Source organism: Neophocaena asiaeorientalis, unplaced genomic scaffold (genome assembly GCF_003031525.2).
Source record: "Neophocaena asiaeorientalis asiaeorientalis breed wild unplaced genomic scaffold, Neophocaena_asiaeorientalis_V1.1 scaffold176, whole genome shotgun sequence".
Classification (NCBI taxonomy): Eukaryota; Metazoa; Chordata; class Mammalia; order Artiodactyla; family Phocoenidae; genus Neophocaena; species Neophocaena asiaeorientalis.
The window spans coordinates 2,159,360-2,178,980 of NW_020175788.1; the positions used below are offsets into that span (position 1 = coordinate 2,159,360).

The window sequence follows — 19,621 nt, forward strand, 5'->3', positions numbered from 1 at the left end:
CACTCTGCGGCATGTGGGAGCTTCCTGAACCAGGGCACGAACCCGTGTCCCCTGCCTCGGCAGGTGGACTCTCAACCACTGCGTCACCAGGGAAGCCCTCGTGTAAGCTTCTAAAATTCGTTTGCAGGAAGTTATGTTTCATTTCCTCTTTTTTATTATTCAAAGCAAATAAAATTGAAGGGGCCATAATGAGAGCGAACAGCAAATGACGAGAAGAAATAAACTGATTTATTTAATAACATGGTGGATGGCTTGCATTACATCGTGTGTCTTCTTCAAAAGCAAACCCACTGTTTCTAAGAAGCTCTGGGACTCATCAAATTCCCATCAAGATTTTTGGGATTCAAAGAGCCCAGTTAGGGAATCTCCGTGGTATAATTAAAATACATAAATAAAACACCCCAACAGAAAAAAACTACAGTTCTTTTGTTCAGTCTCCCTCAGTTTGTCACCAAAATCAATTTGTGCTTCCTTGTGACCCACCATGAATTCGAATATTTAAGTATGGTTAGAACCCTAAAGATTATCATTACCAAGTGTGGGTGCTTTTGGAAAAGCAACAATCCAAGGAAGATTTCCCAACTCGGATTGGGTCGTGGGGTAGGTAATGGTTGTTATATGGGAATATTCTATTGGGAGATGGTTTGGAAAAGCATTTTCTCTTCGCCCATGATCTCTTGTTTGAAGAGAGTGGGGGAAATATTGTTTTCATAGCACAAAGAACAGAAAATAAACTTTTACAAAACTGGCTGTGAGGGTTGAACAACTGGTTCCCACCTTGAAGACATAATCTCAACAGAGGGGAATATTGGCTATTTTAGGAGGAAAGGTACGAGATTTTCATCTTAATGCAGAAGAGGGCAGAAGTTAAAAGAAATGCTGAGCAAAATGGATCTAAGACATAACAAAGTTTCCCAACAGAATATTTAAATCTGTTAAAAAAAAAAAAAAAACTAGTTTGTCTTGCTTACTGGCAAGATGAAGTGGGAGCAGGCCAGTTTGCAGTATTCAGAAAAATGGCACTATCAAAGTCTGAACATTTTCTGAGAGTAGAGTAAAAGCCATTACAGCAGACATACTTGGTCAATTTGTCAGCAACTTTGAAGCCTCTGAATTCTTTCGAGAGCGTAAGATTTACTTCATGGACTAGTAGAAAAGGTGTTTTGCAAATAAAGGACATTTTGGCCTCTTCCTTGAATTCTGATGTTTTTTTTTCCTTTGGTAGCAGCGCTTGCCAGTGACTCAAAGTATGTTTAACCTTAAGTGAAACTCTTCATTTTTCAAATTGCATATGTTTGTGTCATGGAACGCTCTGGGAAGAACTTTCCCAGATCTCGAGTCCACACACATTTTGACTTTGCCCATGAGAGTTTTCTTTGTTTTATCCCTGGGCATATATGCTTTACTTTACATTTGCTTTCAGAAACAGAAAGGGTAGACTTTCAAAATCTGCTTCCTGCCCCAGTAGTTATCAACATTCAAGACATTTCAGGTGGAATTCCTTGATGGAACGGAACCCTCCCCATACTGATTATTAATAACCCTCTGATCATGAAGTTTTGGTGTTACTCTCAGTTAAGAGAGAATAGTATTGTGGGAAGGAGGAAGAAATCACCATCTAAACTATTGGAGTGGGGGGAAAATCTACTTTTCTTAAAAATGGTGTATAATAGAAAGAGTACTTTAGGGTCTTGCCTCCTATCCCCACCCAGGATGTGAGGGGAACCCTCAAGAAAAACAGCTCCATGCTTGGAGTTTCACAGCAAACAATGCCTGCCCAGCCATCTCCTGATGACTTTTGTCTTCCTAAATCTAATCCCGAGATAAACCTTGTTTCCTACACTTTGGCGGGTCCCTCTTTCACTAGTCCCAAATCCATCAGGTACATTGTGGTTGGCTATTTGTGAAGAAACAGAACTGACAGTTTCCTTCCTCAAAGTAAACAGTACTGGTACTTAGACACAGTTCAAAGAGTTTATCACCCCTATGTGGCTCTTCTTCTAGGTGGGCAAAGAAGGGCCAGCTCTAAGTCCTAAGTACTTTATTCTCTGCTGACATTCCCAATTTTTACCAGTAGAACAATACTGTAGAGTAATTACTCAACCAGTGGCCTATTTTGACAGCCTCCACCCCCCTTTTTTTTCCTGTTCACTAAGATAACCATGAACCTCTCATCCTTGCTCCATTTTGTTGCCGTTTATGGTCATGGCACAGGTAAAGGAAGGGGTGGCCCCACTGATGCTATTTCGGCGTTGGATTTCTCTCTGCTTTAACCCTGGTTAAATGAAAAGGAATCCAGTCAGAGTGGTATCTCTTTGGCTCTCCCCCTTCTCATTCTCGTGGTTCCCATCATGCGGTTCACTGGACGAAAGGTCAAGAAATGCAGGGGGCTCCCCGGGTAGAACAGGACACGGAGGGTGTGTGATATCATGCCGAGTGCTTGCAGAGGACCCAGTCGGGGAATACAATGTCCTGCCATCCAGCAGGATTCCCCTGACTGCCAAGAAGAGGCCCCGTTCTCATGCTCTCCAGGAGACAAACCATTCATATTTCCTATTGTTTCTCCAGGAACTTGTTTCCTTTTGTTTGTCCCAGCTTTCATAAACCAATGAGTCATGTCACTTGCTTGAGCAACTTCCCTCCTGAGGGTCATTCCAGAATGAGCCCCATTAGAGATTTGAACAGCAGCTGGGATAGGAGTTTTCTTTGGGATTTTCTTCTATAGGCTGGGCTTTGTTATATAATTTCTTATAGGGAAGTGTCTGAAAGGCCTACAGGGTCCTTTTTTTTTGTTTTTGTTTTTTTTTTTCCTTTTTTGGTGGCAAAGGACTCAGAACCACTGAACCAAATACCCACATTGCTCCAGACTCCAAGCAACATGTTTGGGGATCTTTAGTTTACACAGCTTGGGGGGGAGTCCTCACAAAACATCCAGTGTGAAAAATGGCTCTTAAGCATCCTTTAGGTAAGTGCTGTAAACAGCCAGGAGGGTGGAAGGTGTTCTTTAGGCAGCTTCCCCAGAGGGTGCCCCTGGGGCCCCTGAGTGTCCCAGCTCCATGGATGCCTCCATTCCTGAGAGGCAGTGGGTCTGAACAAAGGACCTGCTGACAGAGTGGCTGAGGAGCTTCCAGAGATGGCGTTGCTGGTGTCACACAAAGGTGAGCCGGCCCAGGTCAGCTGGCGGGAAGGGGACCCGCAGCTAACTGTCCCAGAGCCTGTCGGCCTTGTTGCTGTGCAAGGGGGATTCTTCTACAGCAAGCGGAGGTGGAAGGGAATGAGAAAAATGGACATTTTACAGGCATTGTAATATGTATAAAGAAGAGACACATGTCACTTTCAGAAAGGCTTCTCTTTCGTTTGTTTTTAAGGGTACAAAGGATTTATCCCGGTTTACATTTAACCCACCAAGGGTAACACAGAATTGTTAATGACCTTGTCTCCTGATGGGGTTGGGTTTTGAGTTGAGGCAGGAACCCTCTGTCTTGGGCCCTTCCATTTCAATCCCTCCCCCCTTATTTTCCCACATTACACCCTACCTCACCCCACTCCACCAATATCAAGACCTCATTGGGGTATAGAGGTTCTGTCAAGACCTCTCTATTTTGTCACCAGGAAACCTAGGTTTTGGACCCAGTTCGGGCTCTACCTTTGGGAAATCCATTTACCTTCTCCTGTGGGTGGCAACACCTCTGCTCTGTGAATTAGGAAAAAGATCTCTTGGGAGGACCCCAGAGAGTTCTTGGGAAGTGGTGGTGTGCCATTTCAGCCAGCCCTGAAGGATGGTGAGCGCTGGCCCCGGGGGAGGGGGAGGAATGAAGGGAGTGGGCAAGGAGAGGGTATTCCAGGCAGAGAGCACATACGTGAAGGCTCTGAAGAGAAAGGAGTTCTGAGTTTTGATGGAAAAAAAGAAAGGTCTTCGTACCTAGACCTTGGGTGGGGATGTGGGGGAGGGCGGGTGACCAGCAAGGCTGAAGCAGACAACGGAGACAGAAACCAGATAAGAAGCTGCTTGCATGAGTGTTTTCAGGATTTTGATATTAACCCAACAACAGTGAGTAGCCAATGAAGGGGCTTCCGCAGGGAATTTGGCTAAACAATAGTAAGATAGGACCCTCTCCTCAACTCACTGTCACGTGAGGAGGTGGAGGCATGGAATGTGGACCTCATGGATCTAATACAATAGTTTCTTAAATGGTGGGGATAAACAATGTCATTTAACATTTTTGCCCAAAAAGGGCATTAAGAAAAACAACAACAAAAAAAGTCTGTCATCATCATAATCACCACCACTAAGTTTAAAAAAAAGGAGACACTTTAGCAAAAAAAAAAAAAAAAGACGGACAATCTCAGAATAACAGAAATTATTTAGATTTAACCAATTTGGCTTTATGAAGAAAATCTACATGGCTGTGACTATTATTATTACTATTATTATTTTGACTTGGACCTGTGAAAACTTTTTCACAGCCTGGTACTCACCAATGTACCAGCATTTGGAAAGCATTGGTGAAGGTAAGCAGTTCTTGGGATGGTGAGGAAAACGCCAGGCTGACGTAGATGAGTTTATGGGAAAGGAGATAGTATGCTGGATTGGGGGGATAGTTTGGGATAAAGGGAAGGATGATGGACACAAATGTCCCTGAGAATGCTTGCAACACAAAAGATAATAAATGTCAGTTGAGACTTAAGTTGAATTGGTAATAATAATAGGTAGTCTTTATATAATGACAATTTCATTACCACTGTTTAATTGATGACCACTTCAGAGGCAGCTAAGAGAGGTATTATTATTCCTAAATTAGAAAATTTTAAATTGCATATAAGTTTTACATTGTATTTCTTTTGGACAGTGCTGTTCTAGATGGTGCTAGAAATGTTCCTTTCCTGGGATTAAGATTGTCTTTTAGGATGTGTTTATATATGAGGTAGCAAAGCTATGGAACCATGGGTCACACCAGCCACACCTTTAAATACTTTGAATCGTGAGATAGCTAATCTTGTCCAACACATTTTGTCAATGAAATTGAAATAAGATGATTGTGTCTTAATTAGGTACAGAATCTCTGTTGCCAACATTTGCTGAAACAACTCAGAGGAAAAGAAATAACAATAAAATCACAATGTCAAAAAGCGAAATGGAAGAATTACAAGCTCATCACTGTTGTAGTAATTATGGCTGGAATGGGGGATGTTGGGAAAGGTGACAGATGAGCTCTATGTCTTTTAACGTGTGGGAGTTGGTTGACATCTTTTTCTAATTAATTCTCTACATCCCAGATACTGACTAGAAATGAGTACATTTATTCTGTGACCTTTATATTTGATACACAACTAATTACTTTGTCAATTTTTTAAAAATGAAGTTGACATATACCCTAGTTCCCATATCTAATTTGTCATTATGTCGGCAATAAGTAACCCATCCAGTTAATTTCTTATTCATTACGAAATCTCAAGAAATCCCATATACAAATTTGTTCCTTTTAACACAATATCCGTATTCAGAAGTCCATAGCCCCCTTCAGTTTCCTGTTCCCCTGTGAGCCTGTGGGTCACGCTGGGGCCTCAGGGGGACAGGTGAGACCCTCTAGGTCCTGAGTCCAGCCTTAGGTCTGGGCAGCTCCTTTCCTGGGGAATGGGTCCCCTTGTAGCTCTGCAGCTGGCACGTTGGCAGTAAGGCGGGCCAGGAGGGGGTGGTCATCATCTGGCTGGTCCCCCCACTGCTGAGTGTTGGCCTCACAGCTACACAGCCATCTCCTGGTCCTCTGACTGGATCATCAGGTCACACTGCCCATTTCTAGGTAGGTGGCCGCTTGGCGTCCTGAGACTTCTCAGCCTGCCGGGGGCATGTGACCCTCCTACTCTGTCTTCATAACGAAGGTTCCCATCTCCAGGATGTGGTGGCAGGTGGTGCAATAGTCCAGGGCTGCCACCTGGTGCAGATAGGTCTCCCCGTCTTCCTCCACAGCATCAAGGTGGGGTGCGGGGGGCGGCAGTGGTCCAGAACGTTGCAGACCCTTTCCCTGCTGCCGGTACTGACCATGGGGTGCAGGAACTGGTGGTCCCCACAGCTTGGGGCAGCGTCTGGATCTCACAAAAGTCCTTCCTCTCGGCAGCCTCGTGCAGCTCCCCTGCAGAGGTGCGGCATCCCTTGCAGTGACCGAGGCACGGGAGCAAGGTGAGATGGGGAGAGGGGACGTGGGAGGACAGGCCGGGCGATGGCCCCAGCAGCTCTGGGTCCAGCATATAAATTTCACTGCATGTGATCTCAGTCACATAGTTGAGGGGTTCCTGGCCTCGGTCAATCGTGTAGAAGTGGCTGACAGTGGTGGTCTCCAGGAAGCACCACCTGGGGGCCAGTTCAGGCACATCAGGGATGTGACTCCCGCCCCTCTGGGCTCCTGCTGGAGCCTCTTGATGTGGGCCTGGCAGATGTTCTAGGTCACTGTCACCTGGGACCACCACCTTGCCCAGTGGCACGGAGGCCTCCTTGAGCGACACCTTGCAAAGCTGGCGTCGTGGCTGTGCGTGCTGGCTGCTTGCCTGGATCACCCTGCAGCTGCCTGGGCACTGGCAGCTTCGCTCTGCAGGGTGGCCGGGCTGCAAAGGAAGCTGAGAGCGTGTTAGGTTGCGAGCTGACGGGGCATCCCGTCCACCTGCACCCGGATGGCCTTGGCCGTGACGAGCACTGCCTCGTGGCGCTGCGTCAACCTTGCGTGCCCGCACCTATGGGGCTGCCCGGGACCCCCCGGTGAAGCCATCGACCTTGCCGCGGCCATCCTCCTGCCACTAGGGCTCAGAGTGTGGGGACCCCCGAGGTGGCCCCAGGCATGGTGCCTGCACCGTACCCGCGTGTGTTCAGGACAGCAATGCCCTGAGGTTTCAGGTCTGAAGCACCGAATTCTTCTGAAAGACCCCACCTGGGCAAAGAATAAGCATACACATCCTCACTTGGCTTTGGATGTGCAGAGCCCAGTAAATAGAAAGACAATTAAAACCCAACTATTAGGGGCTTCCCTGGTGGCGCAGTGGTTGAGAGTCCGCCTGCCGATGCAGGGGACACGGGTTCGTGCCCCGGTCCAGGAAGATCCCACATGCCGCGAAGCAGCTGGGCCCGTGAGCCATGTTCGCTGAGCCTGCGCGTCCGGAGCCTGTGCTCCGCAACGGGAGAGGCCACAACAGTGAGAGGCCCGCGTACCACAAACAAACAAACAAAATAACCCAACCATTGGATGGAACTTTGCAATTCTAAGGAATTCTAACTAAAACGAACATTTTTATTTCGTTGCTAAACTATACTAGGGTAATAGAAGGGTATTTCTGGCCATGATCAGAAAGTTTCTCTGAAGGCTCTTTAGCCCACGCCTCCTCATGTGTCTCCTGGTTACCACCACTGACCTTCTGAGCAGACAGTGGTTGACTTTTTACCTCTGCTGAGTCAAAACACTCTGCAACAGGGCCCAAGCAGCTCCTGATCCGCTTTTCACACCATCAGAAAGGTTGTAAGCTGAAGTAGCAGTGAGTCAAATGCCCCAGTGAAATAGAAGAAGAATGCTATCCAACAGCGCTGTGCCCCTGAACTAACTTCCTTGAGGTCATCTGAGTTACCAAATCCCCTGGGCTTTTTCCATTACCTGCTTGACTCTCCTCTTGCCTTTGACACTATGTACCTTTCTCATCTCTGGCTGTTCCTACTGTGGAAGCACAGACCATGCTTACGTGTTGGTGTTGGTCCGGTTCTGACCTTGGTCTTCTCACTGCACATACTTCCCAGGTGAGCTTTCCTCAGGAACGGATGTGTCCCGACTCTGTTTCTAGCTCAGATTCCTCTCCCGAGTTCCAGATGAATATATATAACTGCCCACTGGGTATCTGTGCTTCCGGATACCCCAGGACCCCAAATTCAGAAGGTCAAGTCATCTCCCTTCCATTCCTTCCCGATCTTCTTTCCTTCTCATCCTTACTTCGTGAATGGCACCATGTCCCACTCATTTTCCAAGCAGGAGTCTTTCTTAATGTCTCCATTATTTCAAACGTGAATTCAATTAACAATTTTGCTGATCCCTAACTGCTTAAAAATCCCTAAATTAGGAAGCAGGTAAAGAATAGTTGGAAAACACCTAAAGGCATTGACCTGTATTATTCTCATTCAGGGGATGAAGCCGTGGCACATGGGACTGTTTCTGAGTAAAAGTGAGGCATTTTCATGCCTGCAGATCAGGTTTATCTCACCCCTCACCTCCCACTTCCCACCTTCAATCTCTTCACACTGTCATCAGAGTGTAGTTTCTGAAACTGAAATTTGATTCTATCATTCCACTGCTTAAAGGCTTATAGCTTTCAGGAAATAATCCAAACTCCTTAACTGGTACTTCATAAGCTGGCCTGGTCTTGCTTACCTCTTTGGTGTCATCTTTGAGATTCAAATTCTCCGCCCCCGCCCTGGGAAGCATCTAGAGCTCTCATTCTGATCTTTCTCTTGACTCTGTACTTTCAGTACGACTCCCACCTGCAGCCCCAGCTTTGGCATAAAGTACTCCTACTCCTTCTTTAAAATTCATCTCTGGAGTCATTGTCTCTGCGAAGTCTTCCCTGACTCTCTTGCCTTGAGTTTGGTGCTCCTGTCCGTCCCTCCTTTCCCTCCTTTGCATTGATTAGAAATTTGAGAAGGGCTCTCTGCTCTCTTCTGCAAAACCCTTTAAAAGCACTTTGACATCCAGTCCTGGGTTCTGCCTTGGCTAGAGGAGAGTTAAAGGGAATGACTTGGTTTGTGAAGTCATCCTATATTATTCTGGGTGGACTGAAGGTCCAATTATTTCTGATTCTCTGGGAGTCCACTCCAGGCTGAATTCTCTTTCTCAACTTTGTCCTGATATAACCCTCTTCCTCCAGGATCAACCAAGGACTAGGATTCAGGAATGCCTGGATCTATTCAACTGTCATTATGTGGGACGTCTGTCTAGGTTCAGATCTAGGGCTGTGTGTGTGTGTGTGTGTGTGTGTGTGTGTGTGTGTGTGTGTGTGTGTGTAAAGAGAGAGCTGTAAGCAGAGAGACATGGAGGTGGAGTGGGGGGAGACAGAGAGACAGCTTAATATGTCTTTTCATCTCCTTCTCTCCTTCTCTCATTCTCTCTCCTTTCCACATATTGAGGGCTAATTAAATGCCAGGCATTCTGCCTCAGTCCCTTATATGCATTCCACTATTGTATATACACTATTTAATCACAGTGATCACATGTATTTAATCCTCACATCTTAATGTTTAGAATACCGAAGTAGTTTACTTGGTCATCCAGCTAGTGATTTACAGAGCTGGATTGAAATACAGGTCCTTCTGACTCTAAACAAGCTTTCCTAATTTGTATGAGCTTTTACATTAAACTGCTTGTAAAAACCCCACTTGAAAATAATTACATTATGGATGCCATTTTCTTCTTCTTCTTCTCCTCCCCCCACCTTCTTTTTCTTTCCTTTTACCTGGAAATAGACAGTGAAACCCATGACCAGCAGGATGTGTTGTCACAGAATAAGTCTTGGGTTTCATATCAGGAAGTTGAATGCAGCTGAGACCAGGTCACTCTTGTCAATAAACTCTAGGAAAACACAGACCATGCATTAAAAAAAAAAATTTTTTTTTTAATTTTACTCTGAACCAAATCTGATTAACAAATATTGAGTCTCCACAGGACTTTTATGCTATCAATTCATAATTAAAATGATCCTACCCATCCCCTCTATTCCCTTTTCCCCAACCCCTCTTATTTTCTGATTCTTTTTATCTTGATGAGACTGTCAGATGGAAATCTACTTTGGAAGGAAGGAACGCTGGTCAAAATATATGGCCTTGGGTCCCCGTGCTTTGCTGTCCTGGGTGGGAGGTGTGGCAGGTACAGGAAGGGCTTGGGAGGGGCAGGAATGGGTGAAGAGGGCAGGGCTTGCACACAAAGGCATCCAGGGTGGGTCACTTGGCTGTGGCAGGCACTGCTTTGTCTGGGACTGTCCTGGAGGTGAATTCCAGTGTCCCTGAAGGAATGACAGAGCTGCAGAGCCATGCTGTCTCCTCAGGAAAATGTATGGCTTTTGTTCCACAGTCTTGGGGGCAGGGATCAACTTCCCTCTTCTGTGATTTTTGGGTCTTTAGTTAGCGATAAATGATGTGATTAGCTAATGTACCCTCCAGTGGAAGAAAGGGACCCTCTAAAGACATTCAGAATGACTGAGCTGTTTGCTAGAGGTAAGAGGAAGGTGAAAAACTGTCCCCTCATCCTTGCAAATTTGTTTGGGTTTCTTTTTTAATTTTGAGGGACTGGAATCTCTTACTGTAAACATATTTTGTTATGCAAATGCCCTGTCATCCCCCCCACCCCACTGCCCCTTCCAATCCCCTCCAGAATTCCTAAATTAGAGAGCAGGTAAGTGGTAATTAGAAAACGCCTAAAGGAATTGAGCTGTATTGCTCTTGTTCTGAGGGTTACATCTTGGCATTTGTTAGAAACTTTGAGTGGAAAATGAAGCATTTTCGTGCATCAGTTTTGGGGAAAGTCTCTTCTGGATTTTTTGGTTGCATATTTGAATCAACCCTTCTTCACTGAGCGCTTCTTACCTGAGTCAGGGAGCATGCGAGCTGCTGGGAGGGAAACAAAAACAATCACAGAGACCTCTGCCCTCAGGAGTTTTCGGACTCTGAAGAACCAAGCTGTTTACCCCAGCAGACTGTGGGCCACTGAAAGACAGCGTCTGTGTGTACGTAGCTTTGCGTTCCCGGCACCTCACCATGCTTGGCGTCTGCTAAGCATTCCAATATAGTGACTGACTGAAGAAATGGCAGACATAGTAGGAGAACAGTGTATGCTCAGTGCCCAATAAGGGGTGCCTTCTAGAGATGCTCCAGCAAAAGGAAGCAATCCCTGTGGGGTGATTGGACAGGCAAGGCTTTCCAGAGTACCTGACCTAGTTCTTGCAGGATGAAAAGGTTAAAAGGCATGTTCTCTGGGGCTGAGAAATGATGGGCAAACTGAGAATGGACCAGTCTGAGCTTGAGACGGTTTGTGCTGGGGAGAGGGGGATTAAAAAAGAAAAAAGGAAACTCCCTGAATTGTAAATGCCATTGGGCTCAGCCAAATTGCAATCACTATTTTTCTCTTTTTGTTGAAGGTCTACAGTGGGGTGAGATCAGTTACCGTTGCCATCTTATTTACTGAATGGAGCTGGTATGATTCTAGGTCTGGTCTGAAGGGTGCAGAGTACCTGCGTGGTTTAATGGAGGTCACGACCGTTGCTAGAGAGACTAGAAGTCCCTGCTCCACTGAAGGTGAGAATGGCAATGTCTTGGCCTTGAAGGATGCCGTGCTCATTCCTTTGAAGTGTTTTATTAAAATATTTAAGCATATTTCCTTCAGTTTGGCTTCTTGTTAGTCTTTTTTACTGTTGTTGTTGAACGGCTGACTCAGTTGAAGAGTTCATTTGGTCAGTTTGCGATGGGATGTGGGTACTTTCCACATCTTTAAGTTGTGAAACCATCTTGGAGCAGTCTCCACCTCCCATATAAAATGTGTGAATTTGCAACATGGACAGAGATAATGTAAAGGGCAAACCCACTTCTCCCAGGTGCCCACTATAACCCTAGGATTGATACCAGGAGCATCTCCAGAAAGCACTCCCAGCAAGTCTCAATATCCTCCTCCATCTCCCTAGACACACAAGCTATTCTAAGAGTACAATAAAATAGACAAATGCAGATGACAAACCAAAAATCAGGATCAAGGGGAAGTACCAAGGAGCTTTCAATTAACTGAGGATCCAGTATACCTCATCAGTACAAGGGGAAAAAAAATTAATGTTTCTAATGGAGCAATATACAAATATATACAAATCAATGAGATGCAAATGAAGTGTGTAATTTCTGAAGGGACACGGAGCAAAGGAGATAAAATGTATGCTTAAGGGAAAAACATCCCAAACATAAAATGACTTGAGTGGATGCATTTTTGTCAGTAGGTTTGGAGACCAGAAGGTTCTGACTCAGAGTGGAAAATGAATAATTTTTGTATGAGTGAGGATAAGTTACAGCCACATAACCAGACAGAGCCCTGAGCTATCGGGAGGGCAGGAAGTAGGTTGTGTTCTTTGCTCTGCTTAACCCCCTGTGCAGAAACACAGAGGGATTTGCATGAAGCTTTTCTTTTCCACTTTGTTGGTTGCTTTCAGTCATGTTCGATGAATCAGTCATACCAACCTTTGAAAGTTAGGGAGAGAAAGATTTGAAGAGAGAATGGAGGTATTTCTAAGCTCCACTGAAGCTCGCTGGATTAGAAGAGCTTCAGTGATAACAGTATTTCTTATTTTGCTTCCTTGACATCTTCCAATGAGCTCAAAGCATTTTATAGACACTATCTCATCAATTCCTTCAACATCCTAGAGAGGAAGGTGGTGTCAGGGGTCATTTGTCATCACTTTATGGATTCAGAAATGGGACCAAGTCACTTCTCAGAAAGTGATTATTATTTGGGGCTGTTCAAGAAAGTCACCAAAGGTTTTTGAGTCCATTTCTAGAGTCTTCACGCTGAACCCTCTCTCATCTCCTCACGTCTTTTTGATCAGATGTCTGAAACATCTGATGTCTGAAAGAAAGAGATACATTTCTGACAGATTATGAGCTTCTTAGGGTTTCAGCGCTGGGCTTACTTTATCCTGGAATACTTGCATGGAAAAATCTCTAACCTCTAAAAAATGGTCTATTGCATCCTAAAACCCAATATCTATGAGCGAATCTTTTAGTGATTTTGTGCATCCAGGTTCCGTGTTTCCACTGAAGGCCCTTTCTTTCCAACACCTCCGCCTACTACCTCTTTGACTGTATCGTGAGCTCTGGGAGGGGCAGACATGGTGGTGGTTTTACTTTTCTATCTCCTAGTACCCAGCATCTTTCCCAAGATAGGCTTCAGTGACTGTTAGCTGAACATATGACTGGTTATGTGTGTAAACGTGGTGAAACACAGCAGCAAGAGACCCTCAGTTATTGTAATTTAAATTCAGCCTTTCTTACTCTGTCTCAGCAAAGGTTTGGGGATATAGGTCCAGAACGGGGCCTTTCCCTCTTGATGCTACTGATACAGCTGGGGTGAACTTTTGGAGGGCTATACTCAGAGTTAAGGATTTTAACAAGTTGGATGTTTAGGCCTCTTTCAAGATGAGTCCAATTTCTCATTTGAACTGAGGCACCCTGGGACCCACCAAATTGGTCCTGTCATGGATGTGATTTCAGATACAGCATTCCAGGTTTTTCTAGAAGCCCCAACTTCCCTCCCCCCAAGATCCACACCAGACTTTTTGGTTCAGTCTGTTGGCCAGCCTGCGTTCGCCAGGTATGGCTAGCTGACAGTTTGTCTGTGGGAAACTGTCACTCTGGAGGTAGCTTTTCTTGGTTTTCCTGACCGTTAATGGCTAAGAAGTTTGGCCTTTCTCTGGTCTCACTAAGTCAGGGACTGCAGTGATGAGAGTCAAATGTGCTTTTGACCACAAAATCAGCAGGCAGAAAATCCCTTTGAGAAACTTTGCCATGCCACAAATGACTCTCCAGGGCCTCGAGCAGTTGGGCCTTTCCTGGCTGCCCAGAAGGGCAGCTGTGCTCCGTCAAAGGGCCATAAAGGGTGGGTGGAGGTGGAAAGTAGAAGGGTGGGGAGAGGTTCTGGTCCTCAGGGAGTCCTTGGGGCTTTGGCCTTGGGTAGTTTCCTCTTTCCTTGTCTATCCCTGTCCTTTAAAGGACATCCTAACTAAATTTATTTTCTGGGTCAGGGATTCTGAACTTTTGATGAACCATAAAATTCCTGATTTTTAAATTTCTGAATGCTCCTGGCATCCTGAAGAAATTTCCAAAGCCTTCAAGAGACCACAGGGATTTTTTTAAAAAATAAATTTATTTATTTTATGTTTGGCTGCATTGGGTCTTCATTGCTGCGTGTGGCCTTTCTCTAGTTGCGGCGAGCGGGGGCTACTCTTCGTTGCAGTGCACGGGCTTCTTATTGTGGTGTCTTCTCTTGTTGCAGAGCATGGGCTCTAGGCACGTGGGTTTTGGTAGTTGCAGCATGCAGGCTCAGTAGTTGTGGCACGCAGGCTTAGTTGCTCCACGGCATGTGGGATCTTCCTGGACCAGGGCTTGAACCCATGTCCCCTGCATTGGCAGGTGGATTCTTAACCAACGTGCCACCAGGGAAGCCCAAACCCCAGGGATCTTAAAATGTGGAAGAAGACTTGCTCCCTCTTTTTATTTCTCCCCCCACTGGGCATGTGAGATTCAAATTCCTTCCCAGAGTCTGGAAAAGTTGGTTGGTTTCAGCTTGTCCCTCCAGGAAACTCAATTAAATTGTACCAGGCCAGGGCTTCCCTGGTGGCGCAGTGGTTGAGAATCTGCCTGCCAATGCAGGGAACATGGGTTCGAGCCCTGATCTGGGAAGATCCCACATGCCACGGAACAACTAGGCCCGTGAGCCACAACTACTGAGCCTGCGCGTCTGGAGCCTGTGCTCCTCAACAAGAGAGGCCGCGATAGTGAGAGGCCCACGCACTGCGATGAAGAGTGGCCCTCACTTGCCACAACTAGAGAAAGCCCTCGCACAGAAACAAAGACCCAAAACAGCCAAAACTAAATACATTTATTAAAAAAAAAATTGTACCAGGCCGTTTCTTTTTTCCCCCCCATTTTTTCACCTGTTTCATTTGTGGGCTTGTAGTGGAAGGACTGGCCCTATAGGAATATGGATCCTATCAACAACTTGTGCTTCATTTGCAGTTAGACACTTTTTAAAGAAAATGACATTCTTTTTTTATCTGTGATGCAGCCTTCTCCCCATCTAGTGTAATTTTCAAATTTTTAGTTTCACTTTGGAATCTACCTTTTGAGCTGCGTTGGTTTCCCTTGGCTACCTGTGGTTTGCACTAGTTCTGTGGCTGGGATGTTACTCGGGTCACCTTGGCAATGTGAAATATTTGCAAAAAATAAAACAAGTCTCTTGTTTTTCTTTGCACCTTGTTGGAAAAGGATGAATTTAGTACATACCTGTCAAAACCAGAAACCAGTTCTTTTTCCCATCCTGTCAATGAGGAATGGGCTGTCCTGTCCAGGTTTCCATTCCCTCAAAACACTCAGAATAACAGCAATGACCTATCTGATCACTTTATTCTAATCTAAACCAAATCATGCCCCTCTCCCCCGACTTCTCTCCTTTTCTCTTTCCCCTTCCTCCCCCAAAGCAGTTATTCTCAACCTAGCTCAGCAAGAATCGGCAGGGGCAGGGGTTATCTTCCTCATTTGATTCATGAGGACAGAAATACAATAGAGAGTTCAGAGTATGAATTCTGGAGTCAGAATGACCTGAATTCTGGTTCTGCAACTTGCCAGCTGTGTGATTGTAGACTTGCTGTTTGACTTCTCTGAGCCTGTTTCTTCTTCTGTAAAATGGTGATTTAATGGGACCTGTGACCTAGGGTCCCTGGAAAGGTTAAACGAGGTGCAATGTGAAGAGTTCAGCACAATGCCTGGTACAGAGTGAGAACTCAAGTGTGGTCACCCATGTTATTGTTATTAATCTGAAGAGCATGAGTCCCATGAGATAGTCTCTGAAAAAGAAAGCTGCGGTCAGCTAAGATGGGAGAATGGTGGATGTTGGTCCACCTCTGAGTGCACGTGATAATGACATTCACATAATAAAGGCTCTGAGAAGAATGGTTAAGAAACCTATTTATTTTATTTGATCAAGTATTTACCCAAATTACTTGTCTACGGAAACCCTCTCTTTATTAGTGCTCCTTGAGGCACACTTGGGAAAATCCTCAGCCAGTGGGATTTTTAACCACCTCCCCCAATAATCACCGAAGTTTGCAGAGTTGATTACATAGGCGTGTAATAGATAAATCCCACAATTTACACCAAAACATTTCTCACCTTGAGAAACACAAGGGACCATGCATTGAAGACCATCTGGTACTGTGATGTGTTTTAACTTTTTTTTCCTCTTCCTCCTTGTGAAATTATCAGTTTATTAGAGACCAAATATGCCTAAAGGGAATATCTAATTCCTACCCAATTTTTGCACATCGATCTGACTTATTACCAAGTCAAGTACTATGGAAATTCAAATTTAACTATAGAAACAAGGTGCCCTTCACGGAAGAGGCAGAGGTCTTTTCTATTTTTATTTATTTTTTTGTTTGGCACCATACTGTTTTATTTCAACCTTCAAACAATATAAAGGGGTAACAACTTCTGATGCTGAACCATGCAAATAACAATAAGGGAACAAAAAAATATATTAACGACAAAAAGACAATCATTTAAATGTGCTCCACGGCAGTGCTTTGGCAAGTACTTCTAGCCAATGGCTTCCAACAAGAGGGGTCTGAATGAACCCCCTGTTCTCTGCAGAAGAGACCCCACATTTTCTCCCTGGTGGTTTACACATTCTGAGTCACACACACCACACCCCTCCTTTCACCGGACTTTTGTAATTCACATCTTACAACACAGTAACTACACACTGTGCGTCTGTACACAACAAAAACTAAAAATAAAACAGGGTGGTAGAAAAGTAAACAAACTTCAGGGTTTCCAGTAAGACATCAGGGAATCACTGCTGGCTGGGCCCTTCATTTCACCAGTTTAAGGAAAAGTTTGATTTACATTTCTCAGGAAACCCAATATTCACAAGCTTAACCAGCAGGCTCAAGTTAAAAGTTGAAAAGACAGTCCTCCTTTTTTTTGGTAAATGTTTCATATACAACATGAAATCAAGTTCTACTTTATAAAAAAACAGCTAAGTATTTTTAATAGTAAAATATATATGTTTATAATTCTCTATTTAGAAAGACATTTAATAACAATACTTCAGAAGACTGGATATAACCCTCAACCCCCCACCCTGCCAAGCTGTCCACCTGGCACAGATACATTAAGGCAAAGGCTCCTGGAGGGGCGTGTCCACCTCGGCGCTGGGCTGCAGGGCCGGTTTAGAAAGGCTTCTCCGTCATGTTCACCGAGCCATCCTGCATCCCGAAGTAGACTCTCTCTGCCATGTTGATGAATGGGCCTGTGTCCACCACGCCGGGGATCGTTTTGATAGTTGTGTTCACTTCACTCCATTTGTGGACCCGGTCAAACTTCCAGTCCAGGATAAAACTTCCATTATCCATCACCGCAGGGCGTGCCTTGTCGACAGCCATTCGAAGTTCAATCACACCCCCAAACTTCTGGGTCACAGCTCAGCTCACAGGCCATCGGGATGACCTTGATGGAGATTCCCTTGTGCCACTGATCCCCGAGGTTCTTTGAATCTTTCCGGAAATTGGCAATCACGATGAAGCGACTGGCATTGCCAGCCACAATCTTCTCCTGGGTCAGGCAGCCTCCACCACCCTTGACGAGATTGAGATCAGCATCTACTTCATCAGCGCCATCGATGGCAAGGTCAATCTCTGGTCGTCGGTCCAGGTCACCGAGAGTTCAGCCATAACTGCAGGATGAGCTGGTGGGCGTGGAAGGAAGTGGGAATACAGACGAGATTCAGATTCTCTTGTTTCACTCTTTCAGCTATTTGCTGCACAGCATGGACGATTGTAGAACCACTCCCAATTCCCAGCACTTGGTTATTCCTCACGTGGTTCTCCACAGCCGCGCAGCCTGCCAGCTTCCGGGCCTCCTCGGCCTTGGGCATCGTGGAGGGGGCCAGGCAGACGCTGATAGCATCCCCGCCACCGGTACTTGTGCTGGCAGCACCGAAATGCCAGGCAGAGGTCTTTAGATCACCAATGAAGCTAACTAACTACGTGGCTCTCTTTATTAACCCTGTGCGCTGATCAGGTGAAAATGTTACCAAGGGTTATAGTTATTATAATAAAGGAGTCATTGTTTCTTGTGCGTCAAGGGTTCTGATGTAACTAATGTGTATACACGCAGAAGCACACTGGTGCCTTCCTGCTGTTTACTAGTTTCTAAAACCCAGTTCCTTGGAGGCAGCGGGCTTAAGAACAAAACCAGCACAGAAGCAATGGAAGTGCCTTTGTCCTCCAAGTTAGGACACTTCTTTATCCGGAAAGTTTTAGGACAAGGGCTGTGTGGGAAAAACAAGCTCTGAACCAAGATTAGATTTGGGAGGAGTGTGAGGCTAAGGGGCTAGATCAGCATGGGGGTAGGGGGGTGCTTCCAAAAGAGGGGCTGGGCGTGGAACACGACCACGTGTGTCCCAGAGAGAAACTTCCCAAAGGGCTTTCTCTCCCAGGCTTGGTTCAGAGTGATTGCGGAGCAAAGTGTAAAGTCTAGTTTTGGTGCCATAGGATTTCTGGGACAACCCCAGTTGCAAATATTGTGTTCCATCAGCTCTATGTGTACTCTTGACTGTATTAGAATCACATCTTGATCTTAAATTAAGGCCATGATCACTTACACCCCCCAAGAAAGAATCAGGAAAATCAGTCCTATCATTCCCAAGGTGTGTTTTATTTCTCTGACACTTGCTTCTTCTCTGAGCTACAGTTTTGCTTCTTTATAACACGGGGGCTTGGAATAGATCATTTCAATGTTCTAGAACAAAGATTTTGGCGCTGAATGACTTGAGACAAAGCGTTAGATTATTACTCTACCGTCATGAATTGTTACTGTGTGTGAAGTGCTCACTATTTTCTCTGCGGTGATTTTTAATTTCCAGAATGGCATGTGTTCATTTGGAACTCAAAGCCCCATCCCCTAACCGTGATAGCTGCCACCAAGCTGGGTGATTTTTAACAACCGCTCCAAGTAGCTGGAGTAATTACTCCTTGTTTAGTCAATAGCACAGTTAGTAGTGAAAATGTCAACAAGTTAAACAACCTACCAGGTACGTTTTCTAAACTGCCCTAAAGGCAGACACAGCCAAATGCTATCAGTTTCGATCTTCCATCTAAACCCAAGATCTACCCCCAATCCTGGTGTTAGAACAGAGCATGTGTTTGCATCTTGCTGTGGGAAACAAGGATGCCATCTTTTGTCAAAAGAGGGCCAAGTCTTGGGAGATACTATAAGGAGCTTTATTTTTTTCCCCTCTTTCGCTGTGTGATGTTTTGTTTGTCCTGCAGCCCTGAAAATAAATGCCAGGCAAAGGCTCATGTAAATGAAGACTGTTTGTTCCTTCAAGGGAGGCCGAGTTTACAAACAGAAGCCTTAAGACAAAGCAGGCACTCTGGAACCATTGTGGTTGGCTGCCCGTGAATTCCATCTGAAGAGCACCCTGGCCCCTAAGAGGTGAATGCCTGCAGGTATTTGTATCTTAATGGAAGAAGGGGGAGTTCTCATCTCTGCTATAACAGCAATAACTGAGTTACATATTCTACTTTCTTGGGTTGAAAACCTGGGTACAACAGGTCTCCTGTAGGAGATTGTTCTAAAGGGAATGAGACTCAGAGCTGAGCCAGTTGCAAATGGACATTTGCTTGAGGATTTACCCAACTTAAAAATAAAATTGAGACATAATTGACATACAATATTGCATTAGTTTTAGGTGTATGACATAAAGATTCGATATTTGCATATACTGCAAAAAGATCACCACAATATGTCTAGTTAATACCCATCAGAGCCACCATTTTTTAAGCCACA

At 45.1% G+C, this 19,621-nt stretch overlaps 2 pseudogenes; both read right to left on the reverse strand.

Annotated features, from left to right (window-relative positions):
* Positions 1-5,831: 5,831 nt before the first annotated feature.
* LOC112391133 (diacylglycerol kinase zeta pseudogene) lies at positions 5,832-6,761 on the reverse strand (annotated as a pseudogene).
* Positions 6,762-17,001: 10,240 nt separating this feature from the next.
* Positions 17,002-17,765, reverse strand: LOC112391128 (ribose-5-phosphate isomerase pseudogene; annotated as a pseudogene).
* Positions 17,766-19,621: the final 1,856 nt, after the last annotated feature.